Raw genomic sequence first — 21,640 nt, 5'->3', positions numbered from 1 at the left:
TCCGAATGGCAGGCAGTGACTAGTGGGGTACCGCAGGGATCGGTGCTGGGACCCCAGTTATTCACAATATATATTAATGATTTAGATGAGGGAACTAAATGTAATATCTCCAAATTTGCAGATGACATAAAGCTGGGTGGGAGGGTGAGCTGTGAGGAGGATGCAGAGATGCTTCAGTGTGATTTGGACAAGCTGAGTGAGTGGGCAGATGCAGTATAATGTGGATAAATGTGAGGTTATCCACTTTGGTAGCAAAAACAGGAAGGCAGATTATTATCTGAATGGCTATAAGTTGAGAGATGGGAATGTGCAACGAGACCTGGGTGTCCTCGTACACCAGTCGCTGAAGGTAAGCATGCAGGTGCAGCAGGCGGTAAAGAAGGCAAATGGCCTTCATAGCCAGAGGATTCGAGTACAGGAACAGGGATATCTTGCTGCAATTATACAGGGTCTTGGTGAGACCACACCTGGAATATTGTGTGCAGTTTTGGACCCCTTATCTGAGGAAGGATGTACTTGCTATAGAGGGAGTGCAGCGAAGGTTTACCAGACTGATTCCTGGGATATTGGGACTGACATATGATGAGAGATTGAGTCGATTAGGATTATATTCACTGGAGTTCAGAAGAATGAGGGGGGATCTCATAGAAACCTATAAAATTCTAACAGGACTAGACAGGGTAGATGCAGGAAGGATGTTCCCGATGGTGGGGGAGTCCAGAACCAGGGGTCACAGTCTGAGGATATGGGGTAGACCATTTAGGACTGAGATGAGGAGAAATTTCTTCACCCAGAGAGTGGTGAGCCTGTGGAATTCACCACCACAGAAAGTAGTTGAGACCAAAACATTGTATGTTTTCAAGAAGGAGTTAGATATATCTCTTGGGGCGAAAGGGATCAAAGGGTATGGGGAGAAAGCGGGAGCAGGTTATTGAGTTGGATGATCAGCCATGATCATAATGAATGGCGGAGCAGGCTCGAAGGGCCGAATGGCCTACTCCTGCTCCTAGTTTCTATGTTTCTAAACTAGTGACCAGGATCCAGCATCCTGCGTGTCTGAAGATGACTGTTCCATCAGTTGTATTCCTCTCTGGCATCAAATAGGAAAAGCAATAGATTTTTCCTTCTGTTCTCCAATGGCCAAAACTTCCCCACGTCCCCTTCAAAAAGCTGTGACCATTTTTGCCAACGTGGGGATACAGAGGAGGGTTCCAAACGTGCTTCAAAAAGGGAATAGTTCACCATACACAATGCCATTTTCATCCATCATCAGAATGGAACCTCCCTGTAAAAACTTTCCTGCTCGTGAGGTCTGAACACAGCCTGAGTGTCTCTCAAATTCCATAGTTTAAAACGCTGTGTTTTTTAAAATTCATTCCTGGGATGTGGGTGTCACTGGCTGGGTCAGCATTTATTGCCCTTCCTTAATTGCCCTTCTTCAGAGGGCATTTAAGAGTCAACCACATTGCTGTGGGTCTGGAGTCATGTGTAGGCCAGACCGGGTAAGGACAGCAGGTTTCCTTCCCTAAAGGGCAGTAGGTTTTACGACAATCGGCAACGTTTTCATGGTCATCATCGGCCTTTTAATTCCAGATTTTTACTGAATCCAAATTTCACCATCTGCCCTGGTGGGATTTAACCCAGGTCGCCCCCAGAGCATCGCCCTGGGTCTCGGGATTACTCATCCAGTGAGAATACCGCTACACCATCACAAAACCCACCAGAAAAAACCTCACACCTTCTTATTTTACACTGTCCTCATCATCAGTGCGAGATTCTTGGTGCTTTAAACAGCCAGGGATACCTCAGGAAGAGCTGAAGCAAACATTATCTCCTTAATTCAAACAGCTCCACCACACTCCCTCTGCTGGTACAATTCTGTGCGGTAGCTTCAAGTGAACATTGTGCACCTGGCAATTTCAAAGTACATCTCATGCTCCCTTCGTCCAAGCAGACTTTGTCCTTCTAGAGATGAGAGATTAGATATTTAAGTAACGCACCTGGACCACTGTGTGCAGTTTTGGTCCACGTATCTAAGGAAGGATACGCTTGCCATAGAGGGAGTGCAGCGGAGGTTCACCAGACCGATCCCTGGGATGGCGGGACTGTCTTATGGGGGGAGATTGAGGAGACTGGGCCTGTATTCTCTAGAGTTTGGACGAATGAGAGGCGATCTCACTGAAACTCATAAAATTCTGAACGGGAGTGACAGGGTGGATGCAGGAAGGATGTTCCCCTGGGTGGGGGGGGGTCTAGGACCAGGGGACACAGTCTCAGAATAAGGGGCAGGTCATTTAGGATTGAGATGAGGAGGAATTTCTTCTCTCTGAGGGTTGTGAACCTTTGGAATTCTCTACCCCAGAGGCTGTGGAAACTCAGTCATTGAGTCTGTTCAAGACAGAGTTCGATAGATTTCTAGATACCCATGAGATCAGGTACAGGGATAGTGTGGGAAGGTGGTGTTGAGATAGTAGATTAGCCATGACCTAGTTAAATGGTGGAGCTGGTTCAGTGAGCTGAATGGCCCTACTGCTCCTATTGCCAAAAATGTGAAGTTGCAACCATTACATAGCTTTCATCTGTGATCTCATAAACTACCTACAACGAAGATCGATGAGAAGGCACCTGGTAGACATTCGCTCTGGCTGTGTTTGCATCCCTAAGGACCCTCCTTCCCCTGTCAGGGAGCCTCGTCACTAACGCTTCCCTCATTGTAACCCTCAGCAGACTGAATCTAGAGCCACCACACGTTCCATTCTTCATCTCTTCACAGGACTCTGGCCGCAGGAGGTCCAGCAATCTCACCACCCGGCTTGGGAGGTGGTGGCAGAGGTGGTCAGTGCCAATGCTGCACAGAAGACCCACACACACACACACACACACACACACACAGATAGACACACACACACAGGCAGATACACGCACACACACACACACACACACACAGATAGACACACACACACACAGATAGACACACACACAGACAGACCCACACACACAGATAGACGCCCGCACACAGATAGACGCACAGACACACACACAGATAGACACACAGACAGATAGACACACACACACACACAGATAGACACACCGACACAGATAGACAGACAGGCAGACCCACACACACACAGATAGACACACAGACACAGATAGACACACACACACACACACACACACACAGACAGATAGACACACACACACACACAGATAGACACACACGCACAGGCAGACCCATACACACAGACACAGACACGGATAGACACACACATACACAGATAGACACACATGCACAGGCAGACCCACACAAACACAGGTAGGCACACAGACACAGATAGACACACAGACATGCGTACAGATAGACACACAGACACAGATAGACACACAGACACACGCACAGATAGACACACACACACAGATAGACACACACACACAGAGACACACAGACACAGATAGACACACAGATACAGATAGACACACACACACACAGACAGATAGACACACACACACAGACAGATAGACACACAGACAGACACACACACAGATAGACACACAGACACAGATAGACACACACACAGACTGACGCACACACAGATAGACACACAGACACAGACACACACAGATAGACACACACACACACAGATAGACACACAGTCACAGTTAGACACACAGACACATGCACAGATAGACACACAGACACATGCACAGATAGACACACAGACACAGATAGACACACAGACGCACTCAGTTAGACACACACACGCAGACTGACACACACACGGATAGACACACAGACACAGATAGACACCCAGACACACACACAGACACAGACTGACACACACAGATAGGCACACAGACACACACACACACAGACTGACACACAGAGGGACACATACAGACTGACACACACACTCACAAACCCATCACACATTCACTGGCATCTCACTCACTGCCAGCTCAAGGGACATCACCACTCACTCTCTCACACACACCCTCACATCTCCATCTGGCCTCCTCAGGAATCACCGTCTTGACAAAGATCAACATGTGTCCCCCACACACACCCTGGGATACCCTCCTTCCCCAGTACAGCCCTCACCCTGCAGCCTCTTCCCTTGCCTGAGGCCACTTCACCCCCTTCCCCAAGCAAACCCTCACCCTACAGCTGGTGAAAAGCCCTCCCCTGCCTTACGGTTGGTCTGGGAGGTACAGACCTGCCTGTGAGACCCCCTAACAGTGATGTGGTGCTGCCTGTGAAGCCTGGCGCTGAGACTGTGGGTGCTGCCCGAAGCAAGGTGGGCAAACAAACCTCGAAGCCCCGAGCGGAGTGCAGCTGACCGGGAGCAGGCCTTATATACGCTGTTGTGAAACAGGTCGGTGTGCTTTCCCCGCTGCTGACGCGGGTGGACGATCCAGTGGGAGGGGGCGATTCTGGTGATCTGGTCTAAAATGCGGACGTGTTAGGGACGCAGTCCGCCATTGGCGGGCGGAGCCAGACGGTCGCAAACTGGCTTCACGACATCGTGAAACCGATCTCGGGCCTTCCCACCAGATTGTCTGCTCACACCACCAAACACGCCCGACCCCAGCAGCCATAGGGTCTGATATTACACCCCACCCCCACCACCACCCTCACTTTGTACAAAAACCTCTCCACATTGTTCCAGTGACTCCACACTGCACTTCCACAACACAAGCACGCGTGGGAAAAAATCTCAGCTCAACCTTCTCGAGGGTCCGTCCCCACAGCCCCACAGCAAGGGGCATCTCGCTCCGAGGCACTCCTTTCTCGGGGTGAGGAGGCTGGAGGGGCGCTGCCAGGACATAGAGTCTTGACCACATTTGGGATTTGGGGGTGGCAGAAGCTCGCTTGGGTCACTGACGTCAGGATAGCGTCGCCAGGCTCACCCGGCGCTACACCATCGCAATAACACAGCCCCGGGCAGCCACGCAGCACATGCGGGGGTGGGGGGGTCCTTCAGAGCATTGCCAGAAACAATGGCGCACAAACTCAGGGACTGTCTCTAAATGGTCATTCACAAACAGAGACATTTCAACAAGGGACTGTCTCTAAACAGTTATTCCCAAATAGTGACACTGCAATAAGGGACTATCTCTAAATAGTGATGCTGCACTCAAGGACTGTCTCTAAATGATCATTCACAAATATTGACACTGTAATAAGGAACTGTCTCTAAATAGTCATTCATAAACAGTGGCATGGAAATAAGGGACTGTCTCTAAATAATCATTCACAAGTTGTGACTGCAATAAAGGACTGTCTCTAAGTAGTCATTCACAAATAGTGACGCTATAATAAGGGACAATTTCTAAATAGTCGCTCACAAATATTGATACCCAACAAGGGACAGTCTATGAATAGTCATTCACAAAGAGTGACAGTACACTAAGGGACTGCCCCTAAATCGCAAAACTCAAATAGTGACACCGCAGTCAGGGACTGCCTCTAAATAATCATTCATAAATGGCGAGACTGCAGTCAGGGATTCTCTGCAAACGTAACACTTCAGTAAGGGACTGTCTCTAAATTTCAATACACAAATAATCATATTGCAGTAAAGGGCTGTCTCTAAATAGTCAAACAAACAATCATTTTTCCTATAGGCATTGTCTGCAATTGCTCACTTCCATTAACTGTACTAAAGTAAGGGATCATCTATAAATGTCCTTCAGTTTACTTTACAAACAGTAATGGTCAGATTGTGTTTGGGCATGGTGATTGAGACCAACAAAGATTGGATTTGAGCCTCATGTAAACCTAACACTTGTCAGGCTATTAAAAGTGACCCCATATGAAAAACAGAATGTTTATTAAAATTATTATTGTACATAGAATGAGATATACAGATTCTTAATTCAGTGTGTACAGTGAGTACATTGTGTACAGAGTGTGATATACAGATTCTGAATTCAGTGTATACAGTGAGTACATTGTACGCAGGGTGTGATATACAGATTCTGAATTCAGTGTGTGCAGTGAGTATATTGGACACTGTGATATACAGATTCTGAATTCAGTGTATACAGTGAGTACATTGTACGCAGGGTGTGATATACAGATTCTGAATTCAGTGTGTGCAGTGAGTATATTGGACACTGTGATATACAGATTCTGAATTCAGTGTATACAGTGAGTACATTGTACACAGAGTGTGATATACAGATTCTGAATTCAGTGTGTACAGTGAGTACATTGTACACAGAGTGTGATATACAGATTCTGAATTCAGTGTATACAGTGAGTACATTGTACACAGAATGTGATATACAGATTCTGAATTCCGTGTGTACAGTGAGTACATTGTACACAGAGTGTGATATACAGATTCTGAATTCAGTGTGTACAGTGAGTACATTGTACACAGAGTGTGATATACAGATTCTGAATTCAGTGTATACAGTGAGTACATTGTGTACAGAGTGTGATATACAGATTCTGAATTCAGTGTATACAGTGAGTACATTGTACACAGAGTGTGATATACAGATTCTGAATTCAGTGTGTACAGTGAGTACATTGCGCACAGAGTTTGATATACAGATTCTGAATTCAGTGTGCACAGTGAATTTATTGGACACAGTGTGTGATACAGATTCTGATTTTTTTTTCTTTATTCATACACGGGATGTGGGCTTCGCTGGCTGGCCCAGCATTTATTGCCCATCCCTAGTTGCCCTTGAGAAGGTGGTGGTGAGCTGCCTTCTTGAACTGCTGCAGCCCAGTGTGCACAGTGAGTATATTGGACACTGTGTGCAATACACAGTTCCTGAATTCCGTGTGCACAGTCAGTACATTGTACGCAGGGTGTGATATACAGATTCTGAATTCAGTGTGTGCAGTGGGTATATTGGACACTGTGATATACAGATTCTGAATTCAGTGTGTACAGTGAGTATATTGTACGCAGTGTGAGATATACAGATCCTGAATTCAGTGGGTACAGTAGGTATATTGTACGCATTATGTGATATACTGATTCTGAATTCATTGTGTACCTGGCCCAGTGAATAAATAATGTAACTATTGGTTATTATCTGGGTTTCGTTAATGACTGAAGCTGACACCAACAGCAGATGAGGACAGGAATCTGGTCGGGAGCTGTATCATCCATCTTTTCCCTAATCGAGAAATTTTGGAACTGTTATATCCTCAAAGACTTCCTTCACTCTCTCCCAAGCCCCTCCGACTCCTTCAGTGATACTGGAATGGTAAGAAGCACAAATTCATTGCCATTGATTCACCACAAGCTGAGACCGATTCTCTTCCAATATGATCAGACTTGTCTGAGGGTTCAGCCTCTCAGTCTGTGTTGACAGAGTTCCCTGACTCCCTTACAATTAACATTAAACCCACTGCTCTGTACATGGACAGTGTCAAACCTCTTGAGTGTTGTGGGAGCTGCACTCATCCAGGCCAAGCGAGAGTATTCCATCACACTCCTGGCTTGTGCCTTGTAGATGGATGGATGTGGATGGACATCTTGCAGGACAAAGCAGTCCACTTGATTGGCTCTCCATCCACCACTTAAACATTCACTCCCTCCACCACTGACGCACAGTAGCAGCAGTGTGTGTACCATCTACAAGATGCACTGCAGGAATTCACCAAGGCTCCTTAGACAGCACCTTCCAAACCCAATCCACCTAGAAGGACAAGGGCAGCAGATAGATGGGAACACCACCACCTGGAAGTTCCCCTCCAAGTCACTCACCATCCTGACTTGGAAATATATCGGCCGTTCCTTCACTGTCGCTGGGTCAAAATCCTGGAACTCCCTCCCTAACAGCACAGTGGGTGTACCTACACCACATGGACTGTGAATGTCATCGGCAAGGCCAGCATTTGTTGCCCTTCCTATTTGCCCTGGAGTTGAGTGGTTTGCTAGGCCATTTCAGAGGGCAGTTAGGAGGTAACCACATTGCTGTGGGCCTGGAGTCGCATCTAGGCCAGACTGGGTAAGGATGGCAGATTTACTTCCTTAAAGGGCATTAGTGAGCCAGATGGGTTCACTAACGGAGCTATCTGCCTGTCTCCATATCTCTGTAACTGCCTCGGAGTTAGGTTTAGATTGAACGTTTCCTCGTGTCTCTGACCTTTCCAGTAGATCAGGTATTTCCAACGAGCGCTTTAGCCGTTTTATGAAGTTGTTTCCTGTGTCCTGGGTCAGGAAGACTTCTGAAAAGAGAGAGAGAGAGATGTGGATGTTGAAATGCAGAGGCCGCGGTACCTGACTGACTCTGTCCCCCTGCACCTCACCCTCAGTCACTTCCTCTTGTTCCCAGCTGCATCACACAGTAAGCGATATGGAATCTCACTCCCTCCCAGATCCCATTCCCACCTCCTGATGGTGTTGACCTCCTGTTGGCTTTCACAAAGGGTTAGCGATCACCGAAAGCCACATTCTGCAGGACGAGCGTGGGTGAGTTTTTGGCTGTGAAAAGTTCTGCACATGAGTCTGATTCTGTATTCCCAGGCTGACATAGGAACATGGGAAATAGGAGTGGGAGTAGGGCCACTGGCCTCATCGAAGTCATTCAGCCAAACAATAATATCGTGGCAGATCTTCCACTTCAACACGGTTTTCCTGCCCTATCCGTCTGTCCCTTTACTTCTTTAGTGTCCAAAAATCTGATGGTCCTCAACTCCACTTTCCTGCCTTTTCCCCATAACCCTCGATTCCCTTAAAAATCTGTCTATCTCACCTTGAATATACTTAATGACCCAGCCTCTACAGCCTCTGCGGTAAAGAATTCCATAGATTCACTACCCTCTGGGAGAAGAAATTCCTCATTATCTCTGTTTTAAATGGGCAACCCCCTTACTTTGAGATTATGCCCTCTGGTCCTAGACTCTCCCACAAGGGGAAACAACCTCTCAGCATCTACCCTGTCAAGCCCCCTAAGAATCTTATATATTTCAATAAGGTCGCCTCTCATTCTTCTAAACTCCAATGAGTACAGGCCCAACCTACTCAACCTATCCTCATGAGAAAATCCCTCCATACCTGGGATCAACCTAGTGAACCTTCTCTGGACTGCCTCCAATGCTAGTATATCTTTCAGTATAAGGGGGCCAAAACTGTTCACAGTATTCTAGGTGTGGTCTAACTAGTGCCCTGTATAGTTTTAGCAAGACTTCCCTATTTTTATTCTCCATTCCCTTTGAAATAAAGGCCAACATTCCATTTGCCTTCCCTATAACCTGTTGAACTTGTATGCTAGCTTTGTGTGATTCATGCACAAGGACCCCCAAATCCCTCTGTGCTGCAGCTTTCTGCAGTCTTTCTCCATTTAAATAATATTCAGCTCCTCTATTCTTCCTGCCAAAGTGCATAACCTCACATTTTCCCACATTATATTCCACCTGCCACGTTTTTGCCCACTCACTTAACCTGCCTATATTCCTCTGTAGACTCCTTGTGTCATCCTCACCACTTGCCTTCCCACCTATTTTTGTGTCATCCACAAACTTGTTGATAGTACATTCACTTCCCTCACCTAAGACATTAATATTTATTGTAAATAATTGAGGCCCCAGCACTGATCACTGTAGCACGTCACAGGTATAGGTTGCCATCCTGAAAATGCCTCCCTTATCCCAACTCTCTGTCTTCTATTAGTGAACAAACCCTCTATCCATGCTAATATACTACCCCCAAAACCATGGGCTCTTATCTTATTACGTAGCCTTATGTGTGATACCTTATCGAACGCTTTTTGGAAATCCAAATATATTACATCTACTGGTTCCCCTTTATCTATCCTCAAAGAATTTTACTAAATTTGTTAGGCATGATTTCCCCTTCATAAAGCCATGCTGACTCTGCTTGATTAGATTATGTATTTCTAAATGCTCTGCTATTACATCCTTTATAATAGACTCCAATATTTTCCCAATGACAGATGTTAAGCTAACTGGCCTATAGTTACCCGTTTTCTGTCTCCCTCCCTTTTTGAATAAGGGTGTTACATTGGCCGTTCCCCAATCCTCTAGGACTTTTCCAGAATCTAAGGGTTCTTGGAAGATTACTACCAGTGCATCCACTATCTCTGTAGCTACTTCCTTTAATATCCTAGGATGCAACCCATCAGGTCCAGGGGACCTATCGGCCTTTAGCCCCGTTAGTTTCCATAGTACTTTTTCTCTGGTGATCATTTTTGTATTTATTTCCTGCCCGCCCCCTTTTGCCCCTTGACTATTTAGTATTTTTGGAATACTATTAGTATCTTCTACCGTGAAGACTGAAGCAAAGTATTTATTCAACTCCTCTGCCATTTCCTGGTTCCCCATTATTATTTCCCCAGCTTCAATCTCTAAAGGGCCTATGTTCACTTTGGCCTCTCTCTTACTTTTCATACATCTAAAGAAGCTCTTACTGTTTGTTTTTATATTATTTGCTAGTTTACCCTTAAAGTTTATTTTCTCCTTTTTTTTGGTCATCTTTTGTTGGCTTTTAAAACTTTCCCAATCCTCTGGTTTACCATTAATCTTGGTCACATTGTATGTTTTTCTTTTCAATTTGATACTGTCCTTAACTTCCTTGGTTAACTATAGTTGGTTTATTCCCTTCCTAGAATCCTCCTTCCTCACTGGGATATATCTTTGTTAAGAGTCATGAACTATTTTCTTAAATGTCTGCCATTGTTCATCTGTCATCTTTTCTGCTAAACTCCTTTCCCAGTCTACTCCAGCTAACTCTGCCCTCATTCCTTTGCAATTACCTTTTAGTTTAGCCCAGTTGTTTCCGACCCAAGTTTCTCACTTTCAAACTGAATGCTAAATTATACCATGTTATGGTCACTGTTTCCTAGGGGATCCTTTACTCTGAGATCGTTTATTAAACCTGCCTCATTACACATTACCAGATCCAAAATAGCCTGATCCCTGGTTGGATTCAGAACATAACTCTAGGAAACTGTCCTGAATACACTATGAATTCTTGCTCGTGTCTACCTCTGCCAATTTGATTTTCCCAATCTACACGAAGACTAAAGTCACCCATCATTAGTGCACTGCCTTTTTTACATGCCCTCATTATCTCCTGATTTATTCTCTGTCCTACAGTATAGCTACTGTCAGGGGGCCTATAGACTACTCCCACTAGTGTCTTCTTCCCCTTGTTATTTCTTACCTCCACCCATATTGATTCTACATCTTCCGATCCAAGATCATTTCTTGCTATTGTGCTTATTCCATCTTGCACTAACAAAGCTACCCCACCACCCTTTCCTTCCTGCCTGTCCTCTCCAAAAGTCACATACAGCATCCACAGCCCTCTGCGGTAGGGAATTCCAAAGATTCACAACCCTCTGTGTGAAGACATTTCTCCTCATCTCAGTGGTAACTGGCTGACCCCTTATTCTGAGACTGTGTCCCCCCATGTTCTAGGCCCCAAGCCAGGGGGAAACTGCCCTGCCAAGCCCCTTAAGAATTTTATATTTTTCAATGAGATCAACTCTCATTGTTCTAAAGTCCAGGGAACATAGGTCCAGTCTCTTCAATCTTTACTCATAGGCCAATTCCATCAGCCAAAGAATTGGTCTGGTGAACCCTCATGGCATTCCCTTTATGACAAGTACATCCTTCCTTGGGCAAGGGGTCCAGAACTGTACACAATACTCCAGGTGTGGTCTCACCAATGCCGGATGAGTTGCACAAAGACTTCTTCACTCTTATACTCCAATCCCTTGTGACCAATAGCTAATAGACTATCGGTCTTCCTAATTGCTTATCGTACTTGCATGTTAATATCCAGATAGGATTACAGAGGATATACAACAATGACTCAGGCCATTAGGCCCAACAACTGCATGCTGGTGTTCATAAACCACTGGAGCCTCCTTCCATCTTTCCTCATCTGCCATCATAACCCTAGATTCTCTTCTCCCTCATACACTTGTCCAGCTCCTTTAAATGTATCTATACTGGGAGGACGCTGATCAGCTCCATCCTCACAGGATGGGAATTCCATCTTGGGATATTTCCAAGTCTTGTCACTGCGTCTCACACTGAGCATTTACTTTCATTCTTTCACAGGATTCGGGCATACCTATCCCTAATTGCCCTGGGGCTCTGAAGAAGAATCCTACGAACATACAAATTAGGAAAGGAGTAGGGCATTCGGCCCCTTAAACCTACTCTGCCATTCAATAAGATCATGGCTGATCTGTTTGTGTTTCAAATTCCACATTCCCATCTACCCCCGATAGCCTTTAATTCACTTGCCAAACAAGAATCTATCTATCTCTGCCTTAAAACTATTCAATGACCCCACCTCCACCACCTTCTGAGGCAGAGAGTTCCAAAGTCGCACAACCCTCTGAGAGAAAAAAATTCTCCTCATCTCTGTCCTAAAAGGATGACCCCTAATTTTAAAACAATGCCCCCTACTTCTGGACTCACCCACAAGAGGAAACATCCTTTCCACGTCCACCTTGTCAAGGCCGTTCAGGATCTTGTAAACTTCAACCAAATCACCCCTCGCTCTTCTAAACTCCAGTGGAAACAAGCCCAGTCTGTCCAACCTTTCCTCATAAGACAACCCACTCATTCCAGGTATCAATCTAGTAAACCCCCTTTGAACCACCTCCAATGCATTTACATCCTTCCTTAAATAAGGAGACCAAAACTGCACACAGTATTCGAGATGCGGTCTCACCAATGCCCTGTATAACTGAAACATAACATCCTTACTTTTATGTTCAATCTCTCTCATAATAAAGGATAGCATTCCATTAGCCTTCTTAATTACTTGCTGTACCTGCATTCTAACTTTTTGTGACTCATGCACTAGAACACCCAGATCCCTCTGCACCTCAGAATTATGCAGTTGTTCTCCATTTAAGTCATACTCTGCTTTTTTATTCTTCCTGCTAAAGTGAACAACTTCACATTTTCCCACATTAAACTCCATCTGCCAGGATTTTGCCCAGTCACTCAACCTATCTACATCCATCTGCAACCTCCTCATGTCCTCTTCACAACATACTTTCCTACCTATCTTTGTGTCATCTGCAAATTTACCTACCATGTCTTCACTCCCCTCATCTAAGTCATTGATGTAAATTGTAAAAAGTTGAGGCCCCAGTACAGACCCCTGTGGGACTCCACTCGTCACATCCTGCCAATCAGACAAAGACCCATTTATGCATACTCTCTGTTTTCTGCCAGCCAGCCAATCGTCTATCCAGGCCAATATGTTACCCACTACATCATGAGCTTTTATTTTCCATAATAATCTGTGATGTAGCACCTTATCAAATGCCTTCTGGAAATCCAAGTACAGCACATCTACAGGCTCCCCTTTATCCACTGCACATGTTACTCCTTCAAAAAACTCCCAATAAATTGGTTAAAATCTTCTTGATTACCTTGAGTTTTTCTAAGTGTCCGGCTATAATCTCTTGAATGATCGATCCTAACATCTTCCCCACGATGAGCCATCAAGCTAACTGGCCTATAGGTTCCTGTTTTCAACTTCCATCCCTTCTTGAATAGAGGGGTTATATTTGTTACTTTCCAATCTGATAGAACTGTTCCAGAATCTAAGGAATTTTGGAAAATTAACACAAACGCACCTCAGACCTCTTTAGCTATCTCTTTAAGACCCTAGGATGAAGTCCATCTGGACCCAGAGACTTGTCAGCCCACAGCTCCAAGAGTTTGCTTCCCTATGACCAAGTTCCCCTCTCCCTCCCACCTCCCAATTTACAGCGATTACTGGAATGTTTTTTGTATCCTCTATAGTGAAGACAGAAGCAAAATATTTGTTCATTTCATCCGCCATTTCCTTGTTATCTTTTATTAATTCCCCATTGTCACTCTCTAGAGGACCAACACTCACTTTACCCACTCTTTTCCTTTTTAAATACCTGTAGAAATTCTTGCTACTCTTAGTCATTCTCTTCTCTTCTTTATGTTCTGACCAATCATCTGCCCTGCCACTCATCTTTGCGCAGTTATATGCTTTTTCATTAAGTTTGATACTTTCCTTAATTTCTTTCGTTAACCATGGATGGTGGGTCACCCCTTAGAATTTCTCTTTATAGGAGGAATATACTTATTCTGAGTATTCTGAAATATCCCCTTAAATATCTGCCACTGCTTCTCTATTGATCTATCCCATAGCCTCATACCCTAGTTCACTTTAGCTGGCTCAGCTTTCATCCCCACATAGTTGCCCTTATTTAAGTTTAAAATACTAGTCTTAGGCCCACTCTTCTCCCTTTCAAACTGGATGTAAAATTCAATCATATTGTGGTCACTGCTACCTAGCGGTGCCTTTACTCTGAGGTCATTAATTAATCCTGTCACATTACACAATACCAAGTCTAATATAACCTGCTCTTTGGTTGGTTCCAGAACGTGCTGCTCTAAGAAACTCTCTCGAAAACATTCTATGAACTCCTTACCCAGGCTATGACTGCCAATCTGATTTTTCCAGTTTCTATGTAGATTAAAGTCACCCATGATTGTTGCCATCCCTTTATCACAAGCACCCAATATCTCTTGTATACTTTGTCCTACATTGTGTTTACTGTTAGGGGGCCTGTAGACCACTCCCACTTGTGACTTCTTTCCCCTACTATTCCTGATCTCCACCTAAACCGATTCTACATCCTGATCTCCTGAACCAAGGTCATCTCTAACTATTGCACCAATGCCATCCTTGATTAACAGTGCTACCCCTCCACCTTTACCTAGCTTCCTATTCTTCTCAAATATCACATACCCCTCAATATTCAGGACCCAATCCTTGTCATCCTGCAGCCACGTCTCCGTAATTGCTAACAGGTCATATTTATTTACTTCAACATGGGCCATCAATTCATTTACATTGTTATGAATGCTACGCACATTCAGATAGAGAGCTTTCAGTTTTATCTTTTTGTTACCTTTGTAACATCTGCTCTTGACTGTTGGTGTATTCTTCGGTTTTATCTCTCTGTCCCTTCCTGCTAACCTATGACCATCATTTTCCATATTACTATGATGGTCTTTTACCTTGAACCTACCCCTTGAATTGCTACCTCTACCCAAGTTTGATCCCTCACCCCTCTTGTTTAGTTTAAAGCCCTCTCTACTTCCCTCGTTATGTGATTTGTGAGGACACTCATCCCAGCACGGTTCAGGTGTCAACCGTCCCAATGGTACAGCCCCCACTTTCCCCAGTACTGGTGTCAGTGCCCCACAAACCAGAACCCACTTCTCCCTCACCAGTCTCTGAGCCAAGCTTTGGTCTCTCTAATCTTATTTGCCCTATGCCAATTTGCATGTGGCTCAGGTAATAATCCAGAGATTATTACCTATGAAGTTCTGCTTCTTAATTTGGTACCTAGCTCCTCATATTGACTTTGCAGAACCTCTTTCCTAGTTCTACCTATGTCATTGGTACCTACATGGATCATGACAACTGGATCCTCCCCCTCCCACTGCAAGTTCCTCTCCAGCCCTGAGCAGATGTCCTGACCCCTGGCATCGGGCAGGCAACACAGCCGTCCGGAATCTCGCTCTTTGTTGCGGAGAACAGTGTCAATCCCCCTCACTATACTGTACCTCACTATCACTCCATTCCTGTGTGCTCCCCCTGCTTGAACAGCTTCCTGTACCCCAGTGCCATGGCCAATCTGCTCATCCATCTTACAAACATAGCAAATAGGAGCAGGAGCAGGTCATTCGGCCCTTCGAGCCTGCTCTGCTGTTCAGTGTGATCATGGCTGATCCTCTATCTCAACGCCGCACTCCCACTCTCCCCCCATTTCCCTTGATGCCTTTAGAGTCTAGAAATCTATCCATTTCCTTCTTAAATATATTCAGTGACTTGGCCTCCACAGCCTCTGTGGTAGAGAATTCCACAGGTTCACCACCCTCTGAGTGAAGAAGTTTCTCCTCATCTCAGTCCTAAATAACCTACCCTGTATCCTGAGACTGTGACCCCTCCTTGTTCTAGACCGCCCCAGCCAGAGGAAACATCCTCCCTGCGTCCAGTCTGTCTATCCCTGTCAGAATTTTATACATTTCAATGAGATCCCCTCTCATTTTTCTAAACTCCAGTGAATATTGGCCTAGTCGTTCCAATCTCTCCCCATCCGACAATCCTGCCATCCCAGGAATCAGTCTGGTGAACCTTCGCTGCACTCCCTCTATGGCGAGTATATCCTTTCTTAGGTAAGGAGACCAAAACTGCACACGATACTCCAGGTGTGGTCTCACCAAGGCCCTGTATAACTGCAGTAAGACATCCTTGCTCCTGTACTCAAGTCATCTCGCAATGAAGGCCAACATACCATTTGCCTTCTTAACTGCTTGCTGCACCTGCATGCTTACTTTCAGTGACTGGTGTACAAGGACACCCAGGTCCCTTTGTACATCAACATTTCCCAATCTAGCACCATTTCAATAATACTCTGCCATTCTGTTTTTCCTACCAAAGTGGATTCCACAGCTGCAACATAACGCCTGTCCTGCCATTGTTACTTGTGTTGTTTTTGCAACTTAATTTAATAACTTACTTGATTAACTTAGAATAATTCCTATGTATGCCACACCTCTTTCCCCCATGCACTGGATTCCCACATGAACCTAATTTGCTGCAGTCCCCATCTCACTCCAGCAGAGTCACCAGCCTCCTCGCACCCCCCTCACTGATCATGTGGCTTGAAAAAGCCTGTCTCTTTTATAGACCCTCTGATGAGTCACTGGCTTGTTTAGCTTCCTGCTACAGTAATTAACACAACTTGAACCAACTGCTTTCAGGTGACTGACAGATAACTGCCACTCCAGGCAGTTCTCTGATTAACAAACTAACCTAGCTTAGTTGAAGGCTGGTCCTTGATCTTGATTCTTAATCTATACTTAAAACCTGAAAAGCCATATGGACTCAAGACATTGACTCTGTTTCTCTCGCCACAGATGCCGCTGCCTGTTTTCCAGCATTTTCTGTTTTTATTTCAGATTTCCAGCATCCTCGCTATTTTGCTTTTAACTGAGTGGCTTGCTGGACCATTTCAGAGGGCAGTTAGTTAAGAGTCAGCCTCGTTGCTGCGAAAGGCCAGATCAGGGAAGGACAGAAGATTTCCTTCCCTAAAGGGAGTTGGTGAGCCAGGTGGGTTTTTTACAACAATCGATGATAGTTTCATGGTCACTGTTACTGAGACTAATTCTCAATTCCAGATTTTATTCATTGAATTTAAATTCTACCAGCTGCCCTGATGGGATTTGAACCCCTGTGTCCTCGGGGAATTAGCCTGGACCTCTGGATTACTAGCCCAGTGACATTACCACTACGCCACCAGATCCCCAAGTCTCCTCAGGAAGGATCTTTAACCAGTTAGAGGGTAGTGTTAAACCGGTGCAGAGTGTTACGATGAACGTTTCTGTATTGTAGAATGTACAAACCCGTCTGTTTGTCATCTTCAGGTTGTCCTGAGGCATCTGAAAGAAAGACAATAGGAAACCTGTTATTACACCGAAAAATATTACTGTACAGGGAGAGGCTGGAGACGTTCTCCTCAGAGCAGAGCAGGTTAAGAGGAGATTTAATACACGTGTTTGAAATCATGAGGGGGTTTCGAAAGAGTAAATATTGAGAAACTGTTTCCCAGTGTCAGGAGGGTCAGTAACCAGAGGGACGCAGATTGAAGAGAATCGGGAAAAGAATCAGAAATGAAATGAGGAAGTTTTTGTTTTACACACAGCGAGTTGTTGTGATCTGGAAGGCGCTGCCTGAAAGGGCGGTGGAAGCAGATTCAATAATAGCTTCCAAAAGGGAATTGGAGAAATACTTGAAGGGGAAATTTTTTACAGGGTCGTGGAGAAAGAGCAGGGGATTGGTACAGAGACAGAGATAGACAGAGTGGCAGAGATTCAGAATGAGAGAGACAGAGAGGGGCAGAATGAGAGAGACAGAGAGAAAGAGAAAGGCAGAGGGAGAAAGAGTGACAGAGAGAGAGAGAGACAGAGTGAGAGAGACAGTGACAAAGAGACAGAGTGAGAGAGATAGAGAGAGAAAGAGCGACAGAGACAGTGACAGAGAGTCAGGAGGACAGAGTTAGAGAGACAGAGTGGCAAAGCCATGGCTGACAGAGGGGGAAACATGCTGCCCCCAAGTTTAGTGATGCCTCCCTTGGGCACCTGCTGAACGCAGTGGAGGCCGTTGTGAAGTCCTCTACCCCCGTTCTGGGCGAGGACCAGCAAGCAAGGTGACAAATCCAGCATGGGAGGCGGTGACAGCGGTGGTCAGAGAACAGTCACCCAGTGCCAAAAGAAGATGAACGAGTTAGTCACTCTTCTCGCACTCTCAACTCACACACTGGGTCTAGTGAGGCACCATCGAGAGACCCTGGGTCTACTGAGGCACCATCGAGAGACCCTGGGTCTAGTGAGGCACCATCGAGTAACCCTGGGTCTAGCGAGGCACCATCGAGAGACCCTGGGTCTAGCGAGGCACCATCGAGAGACCCTGGGTCTAGCGAGGCACCATCGAGAGACCCTGGGTCTAGCGAGGCACAATCGAGAGACTCTGGGTCTGGCGAGGCACCATCGAGAGACCCTGGGTCTAGCGAGGCACCATCGAGAGACTCCGGGTCTAGCGAGGCACCATCGAGAGACCCTGGGTCTAGTGAGGCACCATCGAGAGACCCTGGGTCTAGTGAGGCACCATCGAGAGACCCTGGGTCTAGTGAGGCACCATCGAGAGACCCTGGGTCTAGTGAGGCACCATCGAGAGACCCTGGGTCTAGTGAGGCACCATCGAGAGACCCTGGGTCTAGTGAGGCACCATCGAGAGACCCTGGGCCTAGTGAGGCACCATCGAGAGACCCTGGGTCTAGTGAGGCACCATCGAGAGACCCTGGGCCTAGTGAGGCACCATCGAGAGACCCTGGGTCTAGTGAGGCACCATCGAGAGACCCTGGGTCTAGTGAGGCACCATCGAGCGACCCTGGGCCTAGTGAGGCACCATCGAGCGACCCTGGGTCTAGTGAGGCACCATCGAGAGACCCTGGGTCTAGTGAGGCACCATCGAGAGACCCTGGGCCTAGTGAGGCACCATCGAGCGAGGGCTCCCTGTTGATTATCAGCTGGGTGAGCACCAGGCTCTGGCCACAGAGAGAGAGAGACAGAGAGAGAGAGACAGAGCGGGAGAGGCAGACACAGAGAGAGAAAGACAACAGAGAGAGAGAGAGAGAGAGCAGGTGAGGCAGTCAGAGACACAGAGAGAGAGAGAGACAGGGCGAGTGCGAGATAGAGAGAGAGAGAGACAGACAGACAGAGAGAGACAGAGAGTGAGAGACAGAGAGAGAAAGAAAAACGGAGAGACAGAGAGAGACAGAGCAGGAGAGGCAGACAGAGACACAGAGAGAGACAGAGAGAGAGAGAGACACGGCGAGCGCGAGAGAGATAGAGCGAGAGAGAGACAGACAGAGAGAGACAGAGAGCGAGAGACAGAGAGAGAGACAGAGCGGGAGAGGCAGAGACAGACAGAGAAACAGAGAGAGAGAGAGAGAGAAAAACAGAAAGTGAGAGAGAGGGAAAGAAAGAGACATAGGAATTTTTAAATTCATTCATAGCAATGCTGTCTAGGCCAGCATTTATTGCCCATCCCTAATTGCCCTTGAGAAGGTGGTGGTGAGCTGCCTTCTTGAACCGCTGCAGTGCAGGTGGTTAATCGGGAAGAGGATGAGAAGATTCAGCCCCATGAGCATTGTTCTGACATTCAGTTTGTTGTTAATCTGTTCCTCAGACCCAATTACCAACCTTGACCAACCTCCCAAAAAACCCCTACCCAACAAAACTCGATCCATCTCCAACAGACCCCCCGTCTTCCCCGTTAAATTGCTGCCTACCCTTCTGGGAAGGACCAGGACCGGTCATCTTTCCATTCACAGGAACCCCAGCCAAACAATGTAGGCAGCCTCACCCATCATGTGAAAGTCCTGAGTGCCCAGTGAGAGAGTGCCCAGTGAGAGAGAGCCCAGTGAGAGACAGAGCCCAGTGAGAGAGAGAGCCCAGTGAGAGAGAGCCCAGTGAGAGACAGAGCCCAGTGAGAGAGAGAGCCCAGTGAGAGAGAGAGCCCAGTGAGAGAGAGAGCCCAGCGAGAGAGAGAGCCCAGTGAGAGAGAGCCCAGTGAGAGAGAGCCCAGCGAGAGACAGAGCGCAGTGAGAGAGAGCCCAGTGAGAGAGAGCCCAGTGAGAGAGAGTGCCCAGTGAGAGAGAGCCCAATGAGAGAGAGAGCCCAGTGAGAGCCCAGTGAGAGAGAGAGCCCAGTGAGAGAGAGCCCAGTGAGAGAGAGAGCCCAGTGAGAGAGAGCCCAGTGAGAGAGAGCCCAGTGAGAGAGAGCCCGGTGAGAGAGAGCCCAGTGAGAGAGAGCCCAGTGAGAGAGAGCCCAGTGAGAGAGAGAGCCCAGTGAGAGAGCCCAGTGAGAGAGAGAGCCCAGTGAGAGAGAGCCCAGTGAGAGAGAGAGCCCAGTGAGAGAGAAAGCCCAGTGAGAGAGAGCCCAGAGAGAGAGAGCCCAGTGAGAGAGAGAGTCCAATGAGACAGAGCCCATTGAGAGAGAGCCCAGTGAGAGAGAGCCCAGAGAGAGAGAGCCCAGTGAGAGAGAGAGCCCAATGAGACAGAGCCCAGTGAGAGAGAGAGCCCAGTGAGAGAGAGCCCAGTGAGAGAGAGATCCCAGTGAGACAGAGCCCAGTGAGAGAGAAGCCAGTAAGAGGGAGCCCAGTGAGACAGAGCCCAGTGAGAGAGAAGCCAGTGAGACAGAGCCCAGTGAGAGAGAAGCCAGTGAGACAGAGTCCAGGGAGATGGTGCTCGGCGATATGGTTCCTGTTCATATTCTCTCCCAGTACACAGCTTGCCTAGTTGCATAAACTGGGGATCTTTACCTGCTACATCTTCACATTTCACACTGATCCCCTTCACTCAGCTAGGCTAAAAGCACACGGCTAACAATTAACAATGGGACGGTCTCTTACCCCCATCTTGGAGCATCAGGATAAAAGCCACAGACCCCAACGATAGCCAGAGTGTCCAGTTCATCATGGTGAGGTACTTGACTCTCCGAGTTTGAGAGAGAATGAGAGAGAGAGTGTGAAAGGGCCTGGGAGGGAAGGCAACCTTTGACTGAGTGCTGGTGGAGGAAGACTTGTTTTCACTGCTCACTCTCTGGGTATAAATACCCTGCTGATGGGGATTCCAGCCCGCTGTTATTCTAACTCGCTCTGTGTCAGAACCTCACCCTGCGCTCAGTCAGAATCACTCTGTAATTCAGGGTAATTTCAGCTCTCGCGCTCTGTTATTTTCTTCTTAAGAACTCCAGAAACTGCGAGTCAGGAGCTGGTGATTAGATGACAGCAACCCTGGGCTTAAAGAATCGGGACAGTTAGCAGAACTGTGTGGATCTTGGCACACAGCCCGAGTTCAGAGTGCAGGACACGGCCAAGGTTAGAAAGCGAGGGGCAGGGTAATGCCAAAGTCGGACATGAAGCCGCAGTTATCCCGGGGACCAGGAGGAGAATCAGTCTGAGGGTGAGATTAGAACCTCAACTAAAAACCTGGAGAAATTAGTCAGTTTTGAATAAGGTTGGAACTTAACCCCAGCAACATCAAGATGACTGTCTTAGCTTAAAGG

The 21,640-nt window shown here is 46.7% G+C and overlaps 1 long non-coding RNA gene across 2 annotated transcripts; it reads right to left on the bottom strand.

Annotated features, from left to right (window-relative positions):
• Positions 1 to 5,812: 5,812 nt before the first annotated feature.
• On the bottom strand, positions 5,813 to 21,358 carry LOC144674870 (uncharacterized). Of its 2 annotated transcripts, XR_013574668.1 has the most exons (5): positions 21,172 to 21,358; positions 20,985 to 21,065; positions 17,417 to 17,452; positions 8,113 to 8,194; positions 5,813 to 7,219 (listed from the first exon to the last, which is right to left on the bottom strand). It is a non-coding gene; the product is annotated as an uncharacterized LOC144674870 (long non-coding RNA). The 2 variants fall into 2 exon arrangements; XR_013574663.1 differs by lacking the exon at positions 21,172 to 21,358 and having other exon boundaries at positions 20,985 to 21,097.
• Positions 21,359 to 21,640: the final 282 nt, after the last annotated feature.

Source organism: Cetorhinus maximus, chromosome 3, assembly GCF_964194155.1.
Source record: "Cetorhinus maximus chromosome 3, sCetMax3.hap1.1, whole genome shotgun sequence".
In the NCBI taxonomy this organism is placed as follows: domain Eukaryota; kingdom Metazoa; phylum Chordata; class Chondrichthyes; order Lamniformes; family Cetorhinidae; genus Cetorhinus; species Cetorhinus maximus.
Note: the sequence above shows the minus strand (reverse complement) of the source record. Positions and strands in the feature narration are given on the sequence as shown.